This window comes from Giraffa tippelskirchi, chromosome 4, assembly GCF_054371585.1.
Source record: "Giraffa tippelskirchi isolate mGirTip1 chromosome 4, T2T-mGirTip1v1.2.pri, whole genome shotgun sequence".
Taxonomy (NCBI): Eukaryota; Metazoa; Chordata; class Mammalia; order Artiodactyla; family Giraffidae; genus Giraffa; species Giraffa tippelskirchi.
Window position 1 is genome coordinate 20,863,355 of NC_137278.1, and position 20,693 is coordinate 20,884,047.

A 20,693-nucleotide genomic window follows, 5' to 3' on the forward strand; every position below is an offset into this window, starting at 1 on the left:
GGATCTGAGGAATTTTGTCCCTGCCATCCATGAGCTAAAGAGTTAAGTCCTTGAAGCCTCAGGTTCAGTTCAGTTCAGTTGTGTTTGACTCTTTGCGACCCCATGAACCGCAGCACGCCAGGCCTCCCTGTCCATCACCAACTCCCGGAGTTTACCCAAACTCATGTCCATTGAGTCAGTGATGCCATCCAACCATCTCATCCTCTGCCATCCCCTTCTCCTCCTGCCCTTAATCTTTCCCAGCATCAGGGTCTTTTCAAATGAGTCAGCTCTTCACATCAGGTGGCCAAAGTATTGGAGTTTCAGCATCAACATACATAATGAAAAGGACATCTTTTTTGGGTGTTAGTTCTAAAAGGTCTTGTAGGTCTTCATAGAACTGTTCAGCTTCAGCTTCTTCAGCGTTACTGGTTGGGGCATAGACTTGGATTACCGTGATATTGAATGGTTTGCCATGGAAATGAACAGAGATCATTCTGTCGTTTTGAGATTGCATTCAAATACTGCATCTCAGACTCTTTTGTTGACTATGATGGCTACTCCATTTCTTCTAAGGGATTCCTGCCCACAGTAATAGATATAATGGTCATCTGAGTTAAATTCCCCCAATCCAGTCCATCTTAGTTTGCTGGTTCCTAGAATGTCGACGTTCACTCTTGCCATCTCCTGTTTGACCACTTCCAATTTGCCTTGATTCATGGACCTAACATTTCAGGTTCCTATGTAATATTGCTCTTTACAGCATCAGACCCTGCTTTTATCACCAGTTACATCTACAACTGGGTGTTGTTTTTGCTTTGGCTCCATCCCTTCATTCTTTCTGGAGTTATTTCTCCACTGATCTCCAGTAGCATATTGGGCACCTACCGACCTGGGTAGTTTATCTTTCAGTGTCCTATCTTTTTGCCTTTTCATACTGTTCATGGGGTTCTCAAGGCAAGAATACTGAAGTGGTTTGCCATTCCCTTCTCCAGTGGACCACATTCTGTCAGACCTCTCCACCATGACTTGTCCGTCTTGGGTGGCCCCATACGGCATGGCTTAGTTTCACTGAGACAAGGCTGTGGTCTGTGTGATCAGATTGGCTAGTTGTCTGTGGTGTGGTTTCTGTCTGCCCTCTGATGCCCTCTCTCAGTGCCTACTGTCTTACTAGGGTTTCTCTTACCTTGGGCATGGGGTATCTCTTCACAGTTGCTCCAGCAAAGTGCAGCCGCTGCTGCTTACCTTGGACGTGGGGTAGCTCCTCATGGCCACCGCTCCTGATCTTGGATGTCAGCCTCAGGTTTCTTACTTTTAAATTAGAAATAATAATATATCCACCTTATATAATCATGATGATTGAATGAAAAATACATCATCACATATATTGTAAAGTGTATCATGAAAAGATGGTGTGTAAGAAATATCCACAAAATGAAAAGTGAAAACTCTTAATTGAGGATCCCTGGAGGGTCCCTAGGTGAGAGACTAGGCTGTTATTAAAACATGCTAACTTTCTCCTTTCTCCTTTCAAGAGCAGACCATCTGTCCACCCCTCCACCTAACACTGGCTGTGTGCCTTGCTTTGGCCAATGAGATGTTAACTGACTTGACCTGTCCCAGGGCAAAGACAGGAGAAACATGGATCACAGAAGCCACAGTGAGCTGATCCGAGATAACTCTTATAAGTGTGTGGATGCCCATCAGACCCTCAGCTGACCACAGACAATGAGAACAAAGAGTTGTTGCTGTAGGCTACTGAGCTTGAGAGTAGTTTGTTAGGCAGCAATTTTGTGACATTAACTAACTTATCTTCTCTCTTCATAGGGTGATCTTAGGTTTCAGTTTACCTGGAAGTGGAATGGTTTATACCTGTTTTTCAATGTGTCATCTTTTTAACACTTTCTTACACTTTTCCTTTTCTTTCTTTCTTTTTCTTCCTTTCTTCCTCTCTCCCTCCTTCTCTTTATCCCTCCCTTCTTCTCTTAGGTGTCCAGCATCCTGGGCCCAGTAACCCTAAATGACCAATGCCCCCAGAGAAGGAAGCAGAAATCTGTCCCTGACAGCTTCTAATTACTTTCTTTCTCGCTCTCTCTCTCTTTTTTTTTTTTTTTTTGGACTTTTTGCCTTATCCCTTGAAACTTGCCTTTAACTGCAACTCTTAAGACTCCAAGGTTTGGGTCAAGAAGGTTCTTGTTAAATATTTTTAATGGCAATCTGCGATGGTGCAGAGTTTTGATGTTCTCATGAGGTCACAACTTGTATTCTTTTAAATGTCCTTAAACATCAAGGCTCACATCGACTTAGAAGAACCTCTATTCAGTAGTGAGAAATGCCAACAATATGCATTAAAAACAAGATGCTCTCTTGTATCACAAGCCAAGAAAAGTTTTTAGAAAACTTACTTCAAGGCCATATCATTACCTATGTGCCAGCTACCACCTAAGTGGAAAGTGCTGAAGTCCTATCTCAAGTGACAATGCTGTGTTGTGCCTGTTCTTGATTATATTGCATTGTAGGGAAAAAGTGACAAGTTTCAGGGACTTTCTACAGCAAAGTCAGAGTGAAATGGTCACAAAGGGTTTTTGAGAAAGTTATGATTAGCTGCTGGCACAAAGACCACCATTTTCTCATTGTTCAAAGTGAATCTGATGCATTATAGCCAAAAAACATGATACAAAGTGTTTTCTGCAAACTGTGAATCATGTGTGGTACAAGAATGTGTTTCTCTGCTGCATCCTTCTATTAGTCATTTCTATCGTTATTGGAGGTATAACCGTTAATACTTCAGGGTTAATACCTTTTAAAAATCACTCAGAGGAGAATGCTATGGTCAATTTAATGTGACAATACATGAGTTGTCACACAGGGGTCTTTGAAAGCTAGTATCTATTTTTTAGTTTATATATATATACGCCAAAGGTCATAAATACTCCCAGGAATTGTGCAGCTAAAATGGGGGCAATTTGAAGATCACATGTCTGGTAGCAATCATTCATGCATTTCTCAGGACATGACCTTCCAGATACAACTTTGACACGTGTAAGCCGTGTGATTACCATTCGTACGTGACTGCGACCCTTTTCATTTTAGATGACACTGCTCCTTGTGTCATTTCCTTAAATTTACAAAGTCACCTGTGAGGAGTATAGAGCAATGTCACAATTCTCCTGAGATTTATGTAGAAAAAATTGAAAAAGAGCCATATTTCCCTTTTTCAAGTTTTCTGTGGGCTCATTTTATCCTAAGTACAATCTAATAGAAAAACAGTATAAACATTAGATGCCTTCTCTGCCCAAGGCTGTTGAAGTTCAAAGGAAAATGAAATTGTGCAAACTTGATCAATTGAAAGGAAAATGTATTGAAAGGATTATCTTTTCAGCCTAGACATACAGGTAACATCATCCTGCCAGACTTCACAGGAACAGAGATGGAAACTAAGGCTGTCGTCTCTTCCCTCCAAAGGCCACCTTGAATTTCTTTTTTGTGCTTTTCTTCATCTCCTGTTTGGTTCAATTGATTTCCTCCAGGACCTGCCATGGCAGGCAGTCCCTAGCTCCTCACACACAACTGCATGGCTACAGCTCCACCACCATTGGGTAAGTAGTTACAGGGCTTCATAAAGACACAGCAAATGTAGTTGACTTAACCCTTCCTATGAAGGGTTCCCTCTGACACTTGGGACAGAGTGTCATCTTCCATCCTCGGCTATGGATAGGGCAATGGGAAGTTTTAGAATAATGTTGGAAAATTAAACATCTAATTAACCTCTGTTAATATTTTCCATGTGCCAGACACCAGGCTAAATATTTAATATAATTTTTTTTTAAATTTTGTCTAATTGACAAACCTGTAGATAGTATTATTATTCTTATTTTACCAATGAAGAAACTGATTCACTGACTTGTCAAAGACTGTAAGTTAGAAAATTGTGAAGTTATTCTTTTTGTTCTAGCAACTGGTTCCAAAACCATGCTTTTATTCCCTCTGCCATATTGCATCTCATAATGTCTAAATTCAATACTATCTCTGCCTTAAGGAATCATTTTGAGACATTTATAGAGCTTTTACATTTGAGCCCAAAGTTTATTTGGATCCCTAAATGTCTAAGAATTATTACAAAAAAAAAAAAATTGAGAATAAAAGGAAGACAACAGTGAGACACTCACATCACACATTCACACCCACTGATTAAAACAGTGAGGCAGTATTGTAAGGTGCAAGGTAATAAAATAAAGATTTCAGAAAACAACCCATCTTATCTATGAGTATTTAGCATATGATGAAGCTAATAATTCAAATCATCAGAGAAAGAATAAATTATTCACAAAATGAGGCAAAAACATTAGCCAAGAGAATAGAGTCATATTTCATAACATACAGAATTTTAAATTTTAAATTCTGGACACATTAAGTGTACATGTCATTTATTTAATGCATATTTATGAAATATCACTATTACCTAATGCTATACATGGCAAGCATTGACTCATATCCAAATGAGTCTTATGTCAGTTTTGTCATTTTGATAAAACTGATTCTCTTTGAGTCTAATTTTTTCACTCACCAAACATTTACTGAGCACTTTCACTGGGCCATGCACTAGGATTGCAGTCAATCAGCACAGTCTCTGCCTTTACTTACCAACTCTGTTATTCTTCCATGTTTCCCGTAGTACCCAGTTTCTTTTTCAGAGTTTTGAATAGTCACTATGGCCAAGAACTTTACTGTATTGTAAAGCACATAGAAGAAAAAAAAAAGAGGAAAAGGAGACAAAGGAGATGGAGGAGATGGAGAAGGAAGAGAAAGGGAAAGAAGAAAGAAAGGGAGGGAGGAAAGGAAGGATGGAAGAGAGGAAGGAAGACTATTGATCAGCTCCTGCATTTAGGAGAAGTATACTCTAGTTGTGCAGGTACACAAACAAATTACTTCACTACAATGTGATAGATGCTAAAAATGATATAATGACTGGCTGCTAAGGATGCACAGAGAAAGAGCATTTAGCTGGATGTAGGGATCCCAGGAAGATTTTCTGAAAATCATGATGCCGGAGCAGGGTTCTGAAAGCCAGCAGAAGTCAACCATTGGAAGAAAATAATAGGTACAGATTGAAGAGGTACATACTGAATTGATTGAATAAGTAATGAATGATTGATTGGGTGGATCAATAAGTAAGAGGTTGGGGGAATCAAAAATGTCTGTGAGTTCTGACCCCTCGACTTTTAATTAGCCATTGGAGAAAAGAGATAAAAACAGGGATCCAATTATTCTCCCAGAACAAATCTAAAGAGAACTTCTCTGTTAGAACGCTTTTGGCTGCATGTAACAGAATAAAGGACAAAACAAGTCATACATAGTAAATGAATCTCTAAGGATGCAAATTCTTAAGACAGAAATTTGGGTTGTTTCACAGGTCAGTTACACACCAGGCCTCTGGGCAATGTTTCTCTAGTTGTCTTGTATAAAAACAACATTCCTGGTGTGTGTTTCCTCCATTTCACACTACTCCACCACACTACTCACTTCTGACACTGTTACATGCATGGAAAAATCCACACATCAAGCAATTCTGTGACACCAGTATTAAAACTTGACATTTTTTACCTGGAGCTACTGAAGATAGTGTCAAGGGATCCATCCCATGAGATTGCACTCTTCCTACCACATACACACACTTCAGATACCAGTTACAAGGCCACATTGTTATCTGTGCTTCTGATCAATACTCTACAAATTAGAGGTTCCCACAAGCCCCTCTCAAGGATTGATTAACTTGTTAGTGTGGCTCACAGAATTCAGAAAACCAGTCTACTCACTAGATTTGTTGTTGTTCAGTCTCTAAGTCATGTCTGACTCTTTGCAACCCCACAGAGTGCAGCACACCAAGCCTCTCTGTCCCTCACTATCTCCTGGAGTTTGCCCAAGTTCATATCCATTGAGTCAGTGATGTTATCCAACCATCTCATCCTCTGCCTCCCTCTTCTCCTTTTGCTTTCAATCTTTCTGAGCATCAGGGTCTTTTCCAATGAGTTGGCTGTTTGCATCAGATGGCCGAAATATTGGAGCTTCAGCTTACTAGATTACCATTTTATAGCAAATGATATTAAAAGCTACTAATAAACAGCTGGGAGAAGAGATATGTAGGGTGGGGACCAAAACAGTCCTGAGCACAGGAGTTTCTGTCCTCACGAAGCCCAGGGTACATCACTTTCCAAATACAAGATTGCCTTCCGATTTAACCTAGAAGCGCTCTGAAATGTCCTTTTGGGGTTTTATTTGGCAACTTCATTACATAGACATAATCGATGAAGTCACTGGCCAGTGATGACTGAACTCAATCTCCAGCCCCTCTCCTTTCCCTGGGGGTTAGAGGATGCGGCTGAAATTCCCAATCCTCTAGTCAAGGTTGGTTCCCCTGGCACCAGTCCCCATCCTTAGAGGCTTTCCAAAAGTCATAAACTCAGGTATATGAAGGGGGCTTGCTATATGCAACAAAAGACATCCAGTTCACAGCTATTATGCAGTTTCAGCAACTGAGAACCAAAAGAAACATTCTAACAAAAAATACCCTTCATTCCGTTAGGCATGACTGTATCACATGACCTTGCTTAGCTACAATTATGGCTTGAGAAAAAAAAAGCATCTGGCATTTCAGTCTCTTTAGAAGGAATTGGATTTGACCATCATAGAAGAAGTGTGTTAGGTGAATACTAAAGAGAAGAATTGCCAACACGTACCTGTGATACCCTCTATATCCCAGTAAGACACATGTGTACATCAGTTCCTAAATAGGAACAGTAAGGGAAAATCATTTAGATGTGTTCTGTAACTTATACTATGTCTTATGCTTCTCCTAGGCACAGGATTGGTCTCATAATAAAAAGAAGTGACTTTCTGTTAAAGGGGATATAGATAGCAATGCAGAAAACATCTTTTCTCATCACTGGTCCTCCACCTATGTCAACTTTGAGGAAATCAATGCCTCCACTGTAAAGATGGTGCCGAGAGCAAGTGAACTTCAATTGCATGTTGGTCTCTTTACCAGGAATGTGACACACATCATCTCATTCATTTCTCACACTGACCCTATGAAGCAGCATTAGACCGAACTGAGGCTCACTGGGTCAAGTTTTGTCTCAAGTCAGAGAGCTGAATGACGGTAGAGCTGGGTGTCCATCCGTGGCTCATTAAAGAGCATCCCTCTGTAAGAACATCCACCCGTCAGGAGGTGATTCCTCACGTATTTAAATATGTTAGACATTCTTCTTTTGCAACCACTCCTGCTGGGAATCTCAGCACTGAGGAAAGCAGGAGATGTCTCCTTAAAGCCCCCTCTTCCCAGATGGCTCAGTGGTAAAAAATTCGCCTGTCAATGCAGGAGCCTTGGGAAGTGCAGGCGCCATAATTCCATAGACAGAGGAGCCTGGTCAGTTACAATTCATGGGGTCAGAGAGCTGGACACAACTGAGCAATTGAGTGCACACATGCACTTACTTATTCACCTTTTATATCACAGGGTCTCACATTATAGGGTCCCTCTTCCTAGTTCAGGACATTTACACAGCTTGTGCAATGATAACCATCAATCATACTCGAAACAACTATGAGAACAAAAAATACCATGGGTTTGCCTGAGCTCTGCAGAACCTTTCCTCCGAAAAATTATGTAATTTGTTTTGAACCTACACATTCATTACTCATTCAACAGATATTAACAGAGCATGCCCTGGACATTTATAGATGTTTATAAATGTGGATCTGTGATCAGCCTTTAATTCACCAAATATTTCCTGATTTTCTACTATGTGCCAGATAGTAGTGTGATAGATTCTAATATGTTAAAAAAAAATCAGCAAAATCTGGTCCCTGCCCTCAGGAATTCTGTGACTTGAGAATTATTCTTCAATCACTCCAGAAAAATAAATTAAAAATGTGTGCTCTGCCCTTTTCCCTAATGTGAGAGCATAATCACATGTATAAAGTCATAGAATATGTGCTGATATTTCTGTTTTCACCCACTCCAGCTGCATTCTTCAGCCTTCTTTGCACTGTTCCAACCCCTGTGGCCTGTTGGATCTGAATTCCTTTGCCTGATGGCACCCAGTAGGGTTTGGCCAATGACACTCAGCAGTGGGAAACTGCAGCGGGGAGGGATAAGACACAGCGTAAGTTATTTCTTTTCTATTCCCTCTTGAGTCACCACTGTGTGTGTGGGAGGGACTGTGTTCACTGGGGACTATGGCTCCCACTGGGTGGCCTCCTCCAGACTCCTGGATGGGTTCCTCCAGGGTTCCAACTCTTAACAGGCTCCAGTAATACTGTTTTTCATTTTCATCCTTTTGGCCATGGGAGTGACAATGGCTTCCTGCCTTTACGGGTCTCTGGGTGCCTTATTCTTTCTTATTTATTCTCTTAACCTGGCACAGACAACTGTAAAGAGTCCCTGTGTTAATATTTCCTCGTTTGAAACATCTAGGGTAAATGCTGTTTCTTACTGGGACCCTAGCTAATCAGAATATCAAAGCTGACCACATTTTAGGAATCATCTAATCTGTCCTTTCCATTTTACAGGGACAGAAATCAGGTCCAGACAGCATGGCACTTGAATGAGCTTGCCCATGGGAAGAATAAAACCAGTTCACCTACCTATCCAGTCCTGGCTCCTGTGACATGCACCTCAGACCACCTCCTGGCCTTGTTTCCTCTGTAGGGTCTGATCTTCCAAATTTTGGACAGAGTTCCCTTCTGCCAATGTTGAATCCTGCAAGCTAAGGACATGAATGAACTGAGTCATCTCCACAGAGCTTCATTAATTTCAAGGCAATTTAAGATTTCTGAGTCATAGGTTTCAGCCACTTAGACTTTCCCAGCCAGTACTGCACTTGCCCACACACATTTTTCTTTCAAGATCGCATGTGGTTCTAGCTGTGTGGCTTGCCCACTCTTCATCAGTTTCAGAGAGAATCCAGCCTCATAGAGTGATCTGTGCTGGGCTATGTCTTTTCCAATTGTCCTGTGCAGTGGAGTTTGCATGAGGACTTAATGGAATTAGCTATCTGCAGCTTGATCCAGACTCTAACCACCAGAGACACGCACATTTCCACATTCTATAGCCAACACCATATTTCACCCAGCCTCCCAAGGAAACTCAGTTCTACCATATGGTGACTCCACTCTCTGAATAATACTTAGCAACTTGATGAACAAAGAATGAATCATATCTTAGCCATCTTGGCCAAATATTGTTTCATATAGCCACGGTATTAGTAATATATATGTTTTCTTTTTTTTACAAGAGGACTTCCTGCAACGCCCACTGGAAATGAAGAACTAGACCTCACTGGAAGGAGACTGTACCATCAAAGCGTTCTCGCTCATTAGCGATCTTCAATTCCATATTGCGTTGTGTGTATGATACATTCAGCATGTCTGCTTTTTCTTTTCCTCCAGAGCAGCTGCTGGGATTGAGCAACAGTCTCCTGGGGTAACACAACAGGGAATCCTGGGGCATTTCCCAGACGCAGAAAACAAAGGATGTGTATCCTTGGGGAGGTTTAGGCTGGAGCCTTTCCCTCCCATCAGGGAGAAGTCACAGTCTCAAGATCTGGGTAGGAATCTTAGCAAATCTCTGTGTGTGTGGGAGGTGGGGGAATGGGAAGGGTGGTGGTGTGGTTAGGTGATCTTAAGAAAGTCACTTTCTTTTTTAAAATTTTTTATTTTGTGGTTAGGTGATCTTAAGAAAGTCACTTTCTATTTTTTTTAATTTTTTTATTTTGTATTGGGGTATTTTTTTTTTTTTTTTTTTTGGCTTTTGCTTAGTCGCTCAGTCATGTCTGACTCTGTGACCCTTATGGACTATATAGCCCATCAGGCTTCTCTGTCCATGGGATTTTCAGGCAAGATTACTGGAGTGGGTTGCCATTTCCTCCTCCAGGGGATCTTCCTGACCCAGAGATCGAACCCACATCTCCTGTTTGTGTCCTGTATTGCTGGCAGATTCTTTACAGGCTGAGACATCCAGGTAGAACCGATTACCAATGTTATGATAGTTTCAGGTGAACAGAGAAGGGACTCAGCCATACATATACATGTATCCATTCTCCCGCAAAGGCCCCTGCCATCCAGGCTGCCACATAACATTGAGCCGAGTTCCATGTGCTACACAGTAGGTCCTTGTTGGTTATCCGTTTTAAATATAGCAGTGTGTACATATCCATGCCAAATTCCCCAACCATCCCTTTCCCCCAACTTTCCCCCCAGCAATTCTCTAAGTCTGTGAGTCTGAAAATCACTTTTCTTTCTGAGACATAGTTACACGGGGATAATAAAGAACCTTTGACAAACCTTTGATAAACTGGAAGACAGTAGGCAAAGGCTGCATCAGCCATTTATAATGTGCAAGCACTGCTGGAGCCTTCTATGTGCTAAAACAGATAACCAACAGGGACCCACTGTATAGCACAGAGAACAATATTCAATATTTTGTAATAACCTATAAGGGGAAAGAATCAGAAAAGAATATAGATAGAAAACTGAGTCATTTTGCTATACATCTGAAATTAACACAATATTGTAAATCAACTATATTTCAATTAAAAAATGTAATCAGAAACAGCAGCAAAAGAGTCAGATACAATCCATTATTTCAATGAATTAACCAGTTGAAAATAGGAATATGCAGGGATTATTTTAATGAAATATGGCTCAGCTAAGACAGAGCTTTGCACAATGGAGAGTCAGCTCAATCTGAGGATTCCTGAAAAAGCTGATGCCCAAGATGAATCTTGCCAAGATTTATGAAGATAAGAAATGGGTTCCAGACAGTCAAGAGCCTGAGTTGTAATTACTGGAGAATAGAATGCATCATACAGAGTGGCCAGAAATAAGACTACATTAATAACTATGAAGAAATATTTGTTATAATTTTACTACAAGCACTGGTGTGTGGGTGCTCAGTCACTAAGTCCTGTCCAACTCTTTGAGACCCCCACGGATGCCTCTGTCTATGGGATTGTCCAGGCTAGAATACTGGAGTGGGTTGCCATTTCCTCTTCCAGGGGATCTTCCTGACCCAGGGATTGAACCCGCGTCTCCCGAGTCTCCTCCATTGGCAGGTGGACTCTTTACCACTGTGCCACCTGGGAAGCCCACAAGCACCGGTGGTTTTTGAAAATCAAGAGAGGAATTTCTGAGAGAGCCCTAAAGGTGTGGTAGTGCCTTTCCTCACATCCATGGCAATACTTGGGCTCATCTTCATGGGAAGTAGTTTGCTGTCAATGCTGATCTTAGAATTAAAGGAAAGGAACCATCCTAATCCATTGTTTTCTGAATGGAATTGCATTTTCTCATCAGGCATCCAGCTCTGTGACAAGAACAGAACAGAGGAGAAGGGAGGTGTGGCCCTTCCCCTTGGGGAGCTCTGGATCCATCGAGAAAAGTCATGCTCACCTCATATGATTATGGCAGATTAATCTGAATTCATTGTACAATCATCATCCCATGTTTCCATGCCCATCAGGAAAGAGGATATTCCCTTAGCCAGATGCATCAGAAGGAGGGCTTGGGAGTCATTCAACCTGTGTTTATTACATATCATCTGACAGTAGGAATTATTTTACTCCTCTGGGAAAGACTTCCTAGAGGAGCTGCCTAGCTGACCCAGAAAGATGACTATACTACCTCATTCCAGTTTTCTATTATATTACTGAGCAAAAAACTGACCTGATACTTAATGGTGGAAAACAACCACCACATTATTACATTATGATTTTGTGCGGCAGTAATTTGGGCAGCTGGCATAACTATGTTCATTCAGTGGTATTCTGTTGGCTATTGGTCTGGTCTGGAGGGATCAAGATAGCTTTCATTCTCCTGCCTGGAGCTTTGTTAAGGTTTGGCGACACTGAGCCCCTCTCCCTTTCCATGTCATCATGCAAGCCTTTCTGTGGGTTTTCTCCAGGAGAGTAGTTGATTGGATTTATTGTACAGCAGCTCAGACCTCCAAGAGACTAAGAAGCTTCCAGTCTTCTCAAAGGCAAGACCTAAAACTGAGTCTGCACCGTGTCCACAATTCTTTATTGATCCAAACAATCTCACACAAGTTTATATTCAACGGCAGGGCACTGGAACCCACATCCTATTGGGAGGAGTGTCAAGACTCTGTAGCAGTAGCAGTGTTAGTAACTCAGTTGTGTCCAACTCTTTGCGACCCCATGGACTGTAGCCTGCCAGGCTCCTCTGTCTGTGGAATTCTCCAGGCAAGAATACTGAAGTGGGTTGCCATTCCCTTCTCCAGAGGAATCTTCCCAACTCAGGGATTGAACCCGGGTCTCCTGCATTGCAGGCAGATTCTTTACCGTCCGAGCTACCAGGGTAGCCCCCTCTATAAGACTCTGTGTCCATCTTTAGTTTGGTACATTTATCCCCCATTGTGGTCACTTCATGTGTGTAATGCAATCTTGGTGATTTATGGCCCAAGTAAACATGAGATAGGAAAAGAAAAGCAACCTCAGATGAGGAAATAAGGCTGTGTATGAGAGACATCTGTCATTATACTATGAGTTCCTATATGATCAACTATGCTCTGCCCCGGACCTAGTATGGTGCTAGAAACATGGAAAGTGATCCATCAACAGAACTCAGCTAACTGACAGGCATTTTTTTTCACTACATTTCTAGTTATTTGAGTGACTTTCTCACACTGAACCTTCCAGGAAAGGTGCCAGGGGAATCTTATTGCAAAACTAGCCGTTTATTGGGTTGACAAAGAGAACATTCAATTAAGGAGATTTTTCAGAACACAATGGGATCATTTTAGTTATGAAATGTGGACTTAAAAAGAAATCATTTAGAAACATCCAAGAAGCGTTTGAAGACTGGATGACAAGATGTAGCCTCTTCCATTCAAACACAGACTAAGGGTCAAGGGTGGGCACAGAAGTCCAGGCAGATGTGGGACAGTCTCAGGTCTCTCTCCCCAACTCCAGAGGTCCATTGCACCAGGCTTTTAAGAGACTGATCCAGAAAACAGTGGTAAAACCCACCATGCATCCATCACTGTCCTTCAGTTCAGTTCAGTCGCTCAGTTGTGTCCGACTCTCTGCGACCCCATGAATTGCAGCACGCCAGGCCTCTCTGTCCATCACCAACTCCCGGAGTCTACCCAAACCCATGTCCATCGAGTCGGTGATGCCATCCAACCATCTCATCCTCTGTCGTCCCCTTCTCTTCCTTCCCCCAATCCTACCCAGCATTAGGGTCTTTTCCAATGAGTCAACTCTTCGCATGAGGTGGCCAAAGTATCGGAGTCTCAGCTTCAACATCAGTCCTTGCAATGAACACCCAGGATTGATCTCCTTTAGGATGGACTGACTGGATCTCCTTGCAGTCCAAGGGACTCTCAAGAGTCTTCTCCAACACCACAGTTCAAAAGCATCAATTCTGCGGCGCTCAGCTTTCTTCACTGTCCAACTCTCACATCCATACATGACCACTGGAAAAACCATAGCCTTCACTAGACGGACTTTTGTTGGCAAAGTAATGTCTCTGCTTTTAAATATGCTATCTAGGTTGGCCATAACCTTCCTTCCAAGGAGTAAGTGTCTTTTAATTTCATGGCTGCAATCACCATCAGCAGTGATTTTGGAGCCCAAAAAATAAAGTCTGACACTGTTTCCACTGTTTCCCCATCTATTTCCCATGAAGTGATGGGACCAGATGCCATGATCTTAGTTTTCTGAACGTTGAGCTTTAAGCCAATTTTTGCACTCTCCTGTTTCACTTTCATCAAGAGGCTCTTTAGTTCTTCTTCACTTTCTGCCATAAGGGTGGTGTCATCTGCATATCTGCTGCTGCTGTTAAGTCACTTCAGTCGTGTCCAACTCTGTGCGACCCCATAGACGGCAGCCATCAGGCTCCCCCGTCCCTGGGATTCTCCAGGCAAGAACGCTGGAGTGGGTTTCCATTTTCTTCTCCAATCATCTGCATATCTGAGGTTATTGATATTTCTCCCAGCAATCTTGATTCCAGCTTGTGCTTCACCAAGCCCAGCATTTCGTATGCTGTTCTCTGTATAGAAGTTAAATAAGCAGGGTGACAATATACAGCCTTGATGTACTTCTTTCCCGATTTGAAACCAGTCTGTTGTTCCATGTCCAGTTCTAACTGTTGCTTCCTGACCTGCGTACAGGTTTCTCAAGAGACAGGTCAGGTGGTCTGGTATTCCCATCTCTTGAAGAATTTTCCACCATTTGTTGTGATCCACACAGTCAAAGGCTTTGGCATAGTAACTGTGGTTATACAGGGAAATTAAAACATGACGCTATATCTCCAGGGTCTCCAAGTCTCCAGATGGGAGTATTCTCTGCCCATCCCTAGACTCCAGGGGAATGTTTGGGCATCTCAAGGTAGATCAAGATGGCAGGGGGCAGAGAGGCTGAGATTCCCATCACCCAGCCCTGGAGCCACCATGCCAGAGGGAAGAATTCTTGAAGAATACCAGAAGTTCTTCATCTTCTCTCAATATAGGCCAGCAGCTGCTAGCTTCCACCCCTTCCTGCTAAACAGAATCATCTTTACCCCAAGAATCTGGCATCCTACCCTAGAGAACAGAATGGCAGACAGCTTCTAAAAAGGATCCTAATAATTCCTGGTCTTCACACCTGGTGGAATCCTCTCTTGCTCTGTGGGATGGCCTCGGCGACTTGCTCTTAAGAAACAGACTATGGCAAAATGATGTCACTTCCAGGATTAGGCAACACAAGATTTGGATGCCTGTCTGGCTTGTCTTCTCTCTGGGTCTTCTCCGGTGTTTGCTCTAATCAAGCAAGATGCCACACTATCAGCTGCCCTTTGGAGAAGCTCACATGATTCAGAATGGAGGGTGGTTTCCAGTCAACATCCAGGGAGGAAATGAGACCCTCAGCCCAACAGCATTCAATGACGTGAATCCTATCAATACCTAAAGGAGTGACCTTTGAAGCTGAAGCTTTGGGGGGCAATTTGTTATGCAGCAATGGTTAACTAATACAAGAATATAAAAGAAGAAGAAAACATAACTAACTCAGCTCCTGATCTAGTGCTCTTCCTAGTACACCATGTGATTTCTGGCTAATGAGGATCTTTCATCTTGAGGATAGAGTGATGTCTGGTCAGTGGCATGAAGTCCTAGCATTTAGCTCAGCAGTCACATTCCCCCACTGTCTGACAGTGACCTTGTCTCCCAGTTGTCCTCTGTATCCATAGGGGATTGGTTCCAAGACACCTCCCCAACTACCCCTCAGATACCAAAATCCACAGATGCTCTAACCTCTTATATATATATATTTTTTTTTAATTTGCATATAACCTATGAACTTCTTCCCATATACTTTAAATCATCTTTAGATTACTTTAAATACCTAATACAATGCAAATGCTATGGAAATATTGCTGATGCAGGCAAATTCAAATTTTGCATATTGGAACTTTCTGTATTTTTTTTTCTCAATTATTTTTGACCCATAGGTGATTGAATCCATGCATGTGGAAACTGTGTATACGGAGGGCTAACTGTACTGTGGTCAGGGCTAGTCCTCACTACCTTCAGGCCCTACACAGAGCTTCATTCACCTGTCCACAGTTCTCACCACACCCTGTAAGGTCTGTACTATGATGGTGCCATTTTAAGGAAGCAGAAACTGAGGTTTAGCGATATTCTGGAATTTACTGAAGGTCACAGAGCTACTGAACTTCAGAAAAAGTGCACTATATACATTTTCCTGCCCTTTTGAATGACGACTGGTTGACTTTTGTATCTCACTCTTTTCTAGATGCAGTTCCAGAGTCTGTCATGGGTCAAGGGCTGTGGTCACTGAACAACTGTGCGGTTTAAAAAGCGGCTTACTTCCCTGTAGCAAAATACCCTAAAATCATATTTGCTAGCAGACTCTTTTATTATGCAAATGAAGATAGTGAAGCCTGAGGCTTGATGCTTACCCCATATTTAGAACAAGGGACTGTATTTCTTCAACCCTCCTCCAGTTTACACCCCACCCAGGATCATACACCATCCCTCAGGTCCACATGTACAGATGGACCCATTTTCTAAAGTGTTGGGTTCATGGCTAGGAGTTACCTATCCAGTGAAGAACAAGTCTCAACCTTTCTGAGTTTTGGGACAAAATGTAAATGATATAAAATTTCATGTTTTCCCAAGGGATACAAATTAGACATATGGGAAAAATACTATGAAATCAGTTATTTGTTCACAGTTTTGACACTCAAAGCACTCTTGTATATTTGAATGTGAATTACACAGATATGAATGGGACATATCATTCATTCCATCTATAGCTCACTGAACAGACTGCCCACATAGCACTGGGTTTTCATACTGCACACACTCTGCTCCAAGCCCACCTGCGGATCCAAGGCTCACAAGGTGGAAACCACTATCCTATAGATACTGCCTTTTTATTTAAATACAGTTTCCTGGTTTGCAACTATCCAATGAAACCATCAAACAAAATTCTAGGTAAGGACCCCCAAATTGTTTTAAATTTAAAACAATATTTGGAAACAGAAGGAAATAAGAGGAGAGAGAGAGGAAAGGAAAGGACGCAAGGACAAGGTAGAGGAGAAGGTAGTGGCAGGAAGGAGAGCTGTGCTGTAAGATATCAGAAGTACTGGGTTTGTGGAATCTCACTGGTGGACCACTGGTTAAGAACAGCTGCCTTGCAATGTAGAGGACACAGGTTCGATCCTTGGTCTGGGAACTAAGATCCCACATGCTGTGGAGCAACTAAGCCTGCCTGTCTCAACTACTGACCGCACGCGCCACAACTAAAGACTCTGTGCGCCACAGTGAACAATCCCACAACGAAGATCTTGTGTGCCACAACTACAAGACCTGGCGGACACAGACAAATAAACAGTACTGGGTTTGTGCTCATGAGCTAATTTCCTTGAGACTCAGTTTCTTCTGCTGAGGTTTGTAATGAAACCTCCTTTATGGAGCTATCGTGAGGATTAAATGGCACAAAATACATAAGAATGCTTTGCAAATTGGTGAGGCCATGGCACATATTAATTCTTAATAGACCTTAACCTGAGCAATCAGGGCTGTCCAAGGTCATGCAACTAAGTGGCCAAGTTGAGGCCCAAATGGGATAAAAGTTCAACGTGTCCTTGTTCAGACCCTGGTCTACTGGTGAAGAGCTTGTTTTTCCCAAACTGAAGGTGGGCTTTTAAAAGCTGAAGAGGGATGTAAATGATCATGCAGTTCAGCCTGTTCCCTTTGTAAGGAGGGTATCGGTTACCTCCGCTCCATGGATGGTAGGGAATTGAAGTGTCATTCAAAGACCTAAAACTCAGAAACAGCGAGGTGCGGGGCGGGGTGGGGGTGTAGGGTGGGAAATCGTCTCCCTTGACATTTGTCTGTGTGCCAGGTATGGAAACACACACTAGACTTACCAGAACACCCTTCAAACGGAATCTATTTTTACAGTAACCTAGCACTGTAGATAAATGTGAATTTGTAGCACTTGCTGGACTAGCTGGATTATTTTACCGGTTTTCTCTTTGTTTTATTAGCTGCTCCGCAATATATAACAGGATGGCAGACAATTTGCAATATTCAGAAAATTCCCATATACTAGGTTTCCCATCCTTCTCTAATTTAATTTAAAACCAACAACAGCAACAAAATTCTCCCATATTCATTTCACTTGTAAGCACTCAACAACTATTTCCTTGGACACGAAGAAAAACAACAAAAGAAAAACAAAAGAAAAACAGGGCATGGGGAGAAAAAAAATTGTTCCAACATGCCAATTTCTTTTGTATTTATAGACTGGACTTCTGCTAGTAGACCATTTATCCAAAGAGAAAAACAGACCCCTTACCTTGCCATGGTAAAACAAACAAATACAAAGTCACTTTTTAATACGTACTGCTAGGAATCACCTTGGACATAAACAACCATTTTTCAAAGACAAACTGTTTAGAACAAATTGAGAAAAGAATCACTACTATGGAAGGATTACAAGTGAGCCATTCAAGCCAAAGGTTTAGACATCTAAAATAGCCTGATGATGGGCAACGTGATGTATGTGAACCTTATTCATTCCCCTGCCCTCTTCTTCCCTCACACACGCACACAGACACACACAGACACAGACAGACAGACAGACAGACACACACACACACACACACACACGTGAGCAGGACAGCCATTGAGTAATGGGCCACCATGGAAAAAGTTAATGAGTTTTGCTGGGTCCTGGTCCTGGTTCCTTCATCTGAAAAGTGGGGGTAATAATATCTATTTTGATAGATTGTATAAGAAGCAGAGAGAAAGAAAGTGGCTGGTCTAGTGCTCAGGAGGGATAATTGAAGTATAATTATTATTAAAGTTAGAAAAACAGAAGACTCTCAAAGTAATGGGGCAATTTATGACATGAAGCTTGGAAGCAAGCCACAGGCTTCATACCACTGGAAATTCATCTCTCAATCATGACTGTATCCAAATCCCAGGGTCACAGTGAACTTGGCCAAATGCATCTCTGAGGACTGCAGCAGTGAAGCTGTGTACCCTCTCCCCTGGATCTCTCCCTTCCTCCTTGCACAAAGGAATGATGGAATCTCTTTCTAGAGTTGACTTGGAGGAGTAATTAGGGGCCCTCACCTGACTCTGATGCTAGGTGAGCTGCAGATACTGTCATCAGGAATATCTAGATTGCAACTCATATCTTTACACCACAAACCTCCTCATTCTTGACCAACCACATCCATGCCACTTTGATTTTGAACATACCATTTGTAAAACTGAGGCAGCCATAAAACCAGATAAGAGAAGTAGGGAACATAATATGCACAAGCTAGAAGGAACACCTTGGAAAAGAGTAACTTCAGGGAAATGCAGAGGTCCTAGTTATCAAGCAGGTGTCACAGACACCTATGTCAAATCATAGACATAGAGGTAGGGTCCACAGAGTGGTGTGAGTGGCTGGTGGACACGTAACCAAGAGGAGTGGGAGATGAAGTTGCTGGGGATTTCTTAAATTCCAACTCCCTGTATCTATGCCCAGGTTTCCAGATATGGCCAAGAAGATCGTGTTTTGCACAATTCCAACGATGACACTCACAAAGACCTCAGAGGGGAATGGAATGTTCTGCATTTGTGCACATCAGCATATGGTAGCCATGTCTACAATTTGTCCTGGAAGCTTGTCACAGATTTTTGAGCCTAGGTGTGACTTGATGTGAGAGTTAAGAAAGAAGACTCTCATCATCCATGGTATATATCAGCCTTCAAGTGACATAGTAGTCTCAAAAGTTGTTATCTGATCAACAAACACATCACTTAGCTTAGGGCTTCACATTTAGCAGGTACCTACTGTACATTTACTAGATGAATGAACTAATGAGTGAGGAAGTGAATTAAGGAGCAATTACATGCATTTCAAGATAGAGGACATTCTGGAAAACATGCACAGCAGGTTAGTGACCTATGGCAGCTGGATCTGACTGTTCTACAGAATGGACTGGTTAATGTGTGCTGTGCTCAGTCGCTAAGTCATGTCCAGCTCTTTGCAACCCCATGGACTGTAGCCTGCCAGGCAAGAAGAATACTGGAGTGGGTTGCCATTTACTCCTCTAGGGGATCTTTCCGACCCAGGGATTGAACCTGTATCTCCCACATCGACAGGCAGATTCTTTGCCACTGAGCCACATGGGAAGCCCAGGGACTGGTTACTATTCCTCTGTAATTATATAATTCCTAGTTTAACTGCCATATCATCTTTTATCATAGCTACATAATTTGTATTTAACCATACCTACAAATGTTATTCTAACAACTCCTATACATTTTATTGATATTTTAGGCATTTTGTCTATTATTATTATTATCATTGTATGTTGAATTGCTTTCTGTGGACATATTCAAATAATGACATAGTAATATTTATAGTATATGCAGGACATTATGCTAGTTGCTTTATGTGCTGCTGTTCAGTTGCTAAGTTGTGACTCTTTGCAACCCCAGGGACCGCAGCCTGCCAGGTTTCTCTGTCCATGGGATTTTCCATGGATAAGAATACTGGAGTGGGTTGCTATTTCCTTCTCCAAGAGATCTTCCCCATGCAGGGATCAAACTTGCATCTCCTGCATTGCAGGTGGATTCTTTACCACTGAGCCACTGGGGAAGCCCATTTTATAATTAAAGTATTTCAAATTCATCTAAGGTCATATAGCTAAAAAGTGAATGAATGAAAATTCCCACAAAGATCTTCCTATTACACGTTTTTTGTTTTTTGTTTTTTCAATCTAAGAAGAACTACTGTGAATTTGGATAAAAAGTTTTAAAGCACTAGGTATAAATTACGTAATTTATCCTGCACTACAGTAGTTTCCAAAGATCATGAATTTGGCCTTTAAGAATGGGCAGGACTGTGGTCACCATATAATTTCATCAGAAGTCATGAGTGTACCATCCATCATGCATAGAATCCATTGCTGTGCTGTGCTTAAGTCACTCAGTCATGTCTGACTCTCTGTGATTCATGGACTGTAGCTTGCTAGGCTCCTCTGTCCATGGGATTCTCCAGGTAAGAATACTGGAGTGGGTGGCCTCTCCCTTCTCTAGTTCATCTTCCTGACCCAGGAATCCAACCAAGATCTGCTGAATTGCAAGCGAATTCTTTATCAGCTGAGCTACCAGGGAAGCTCACAGC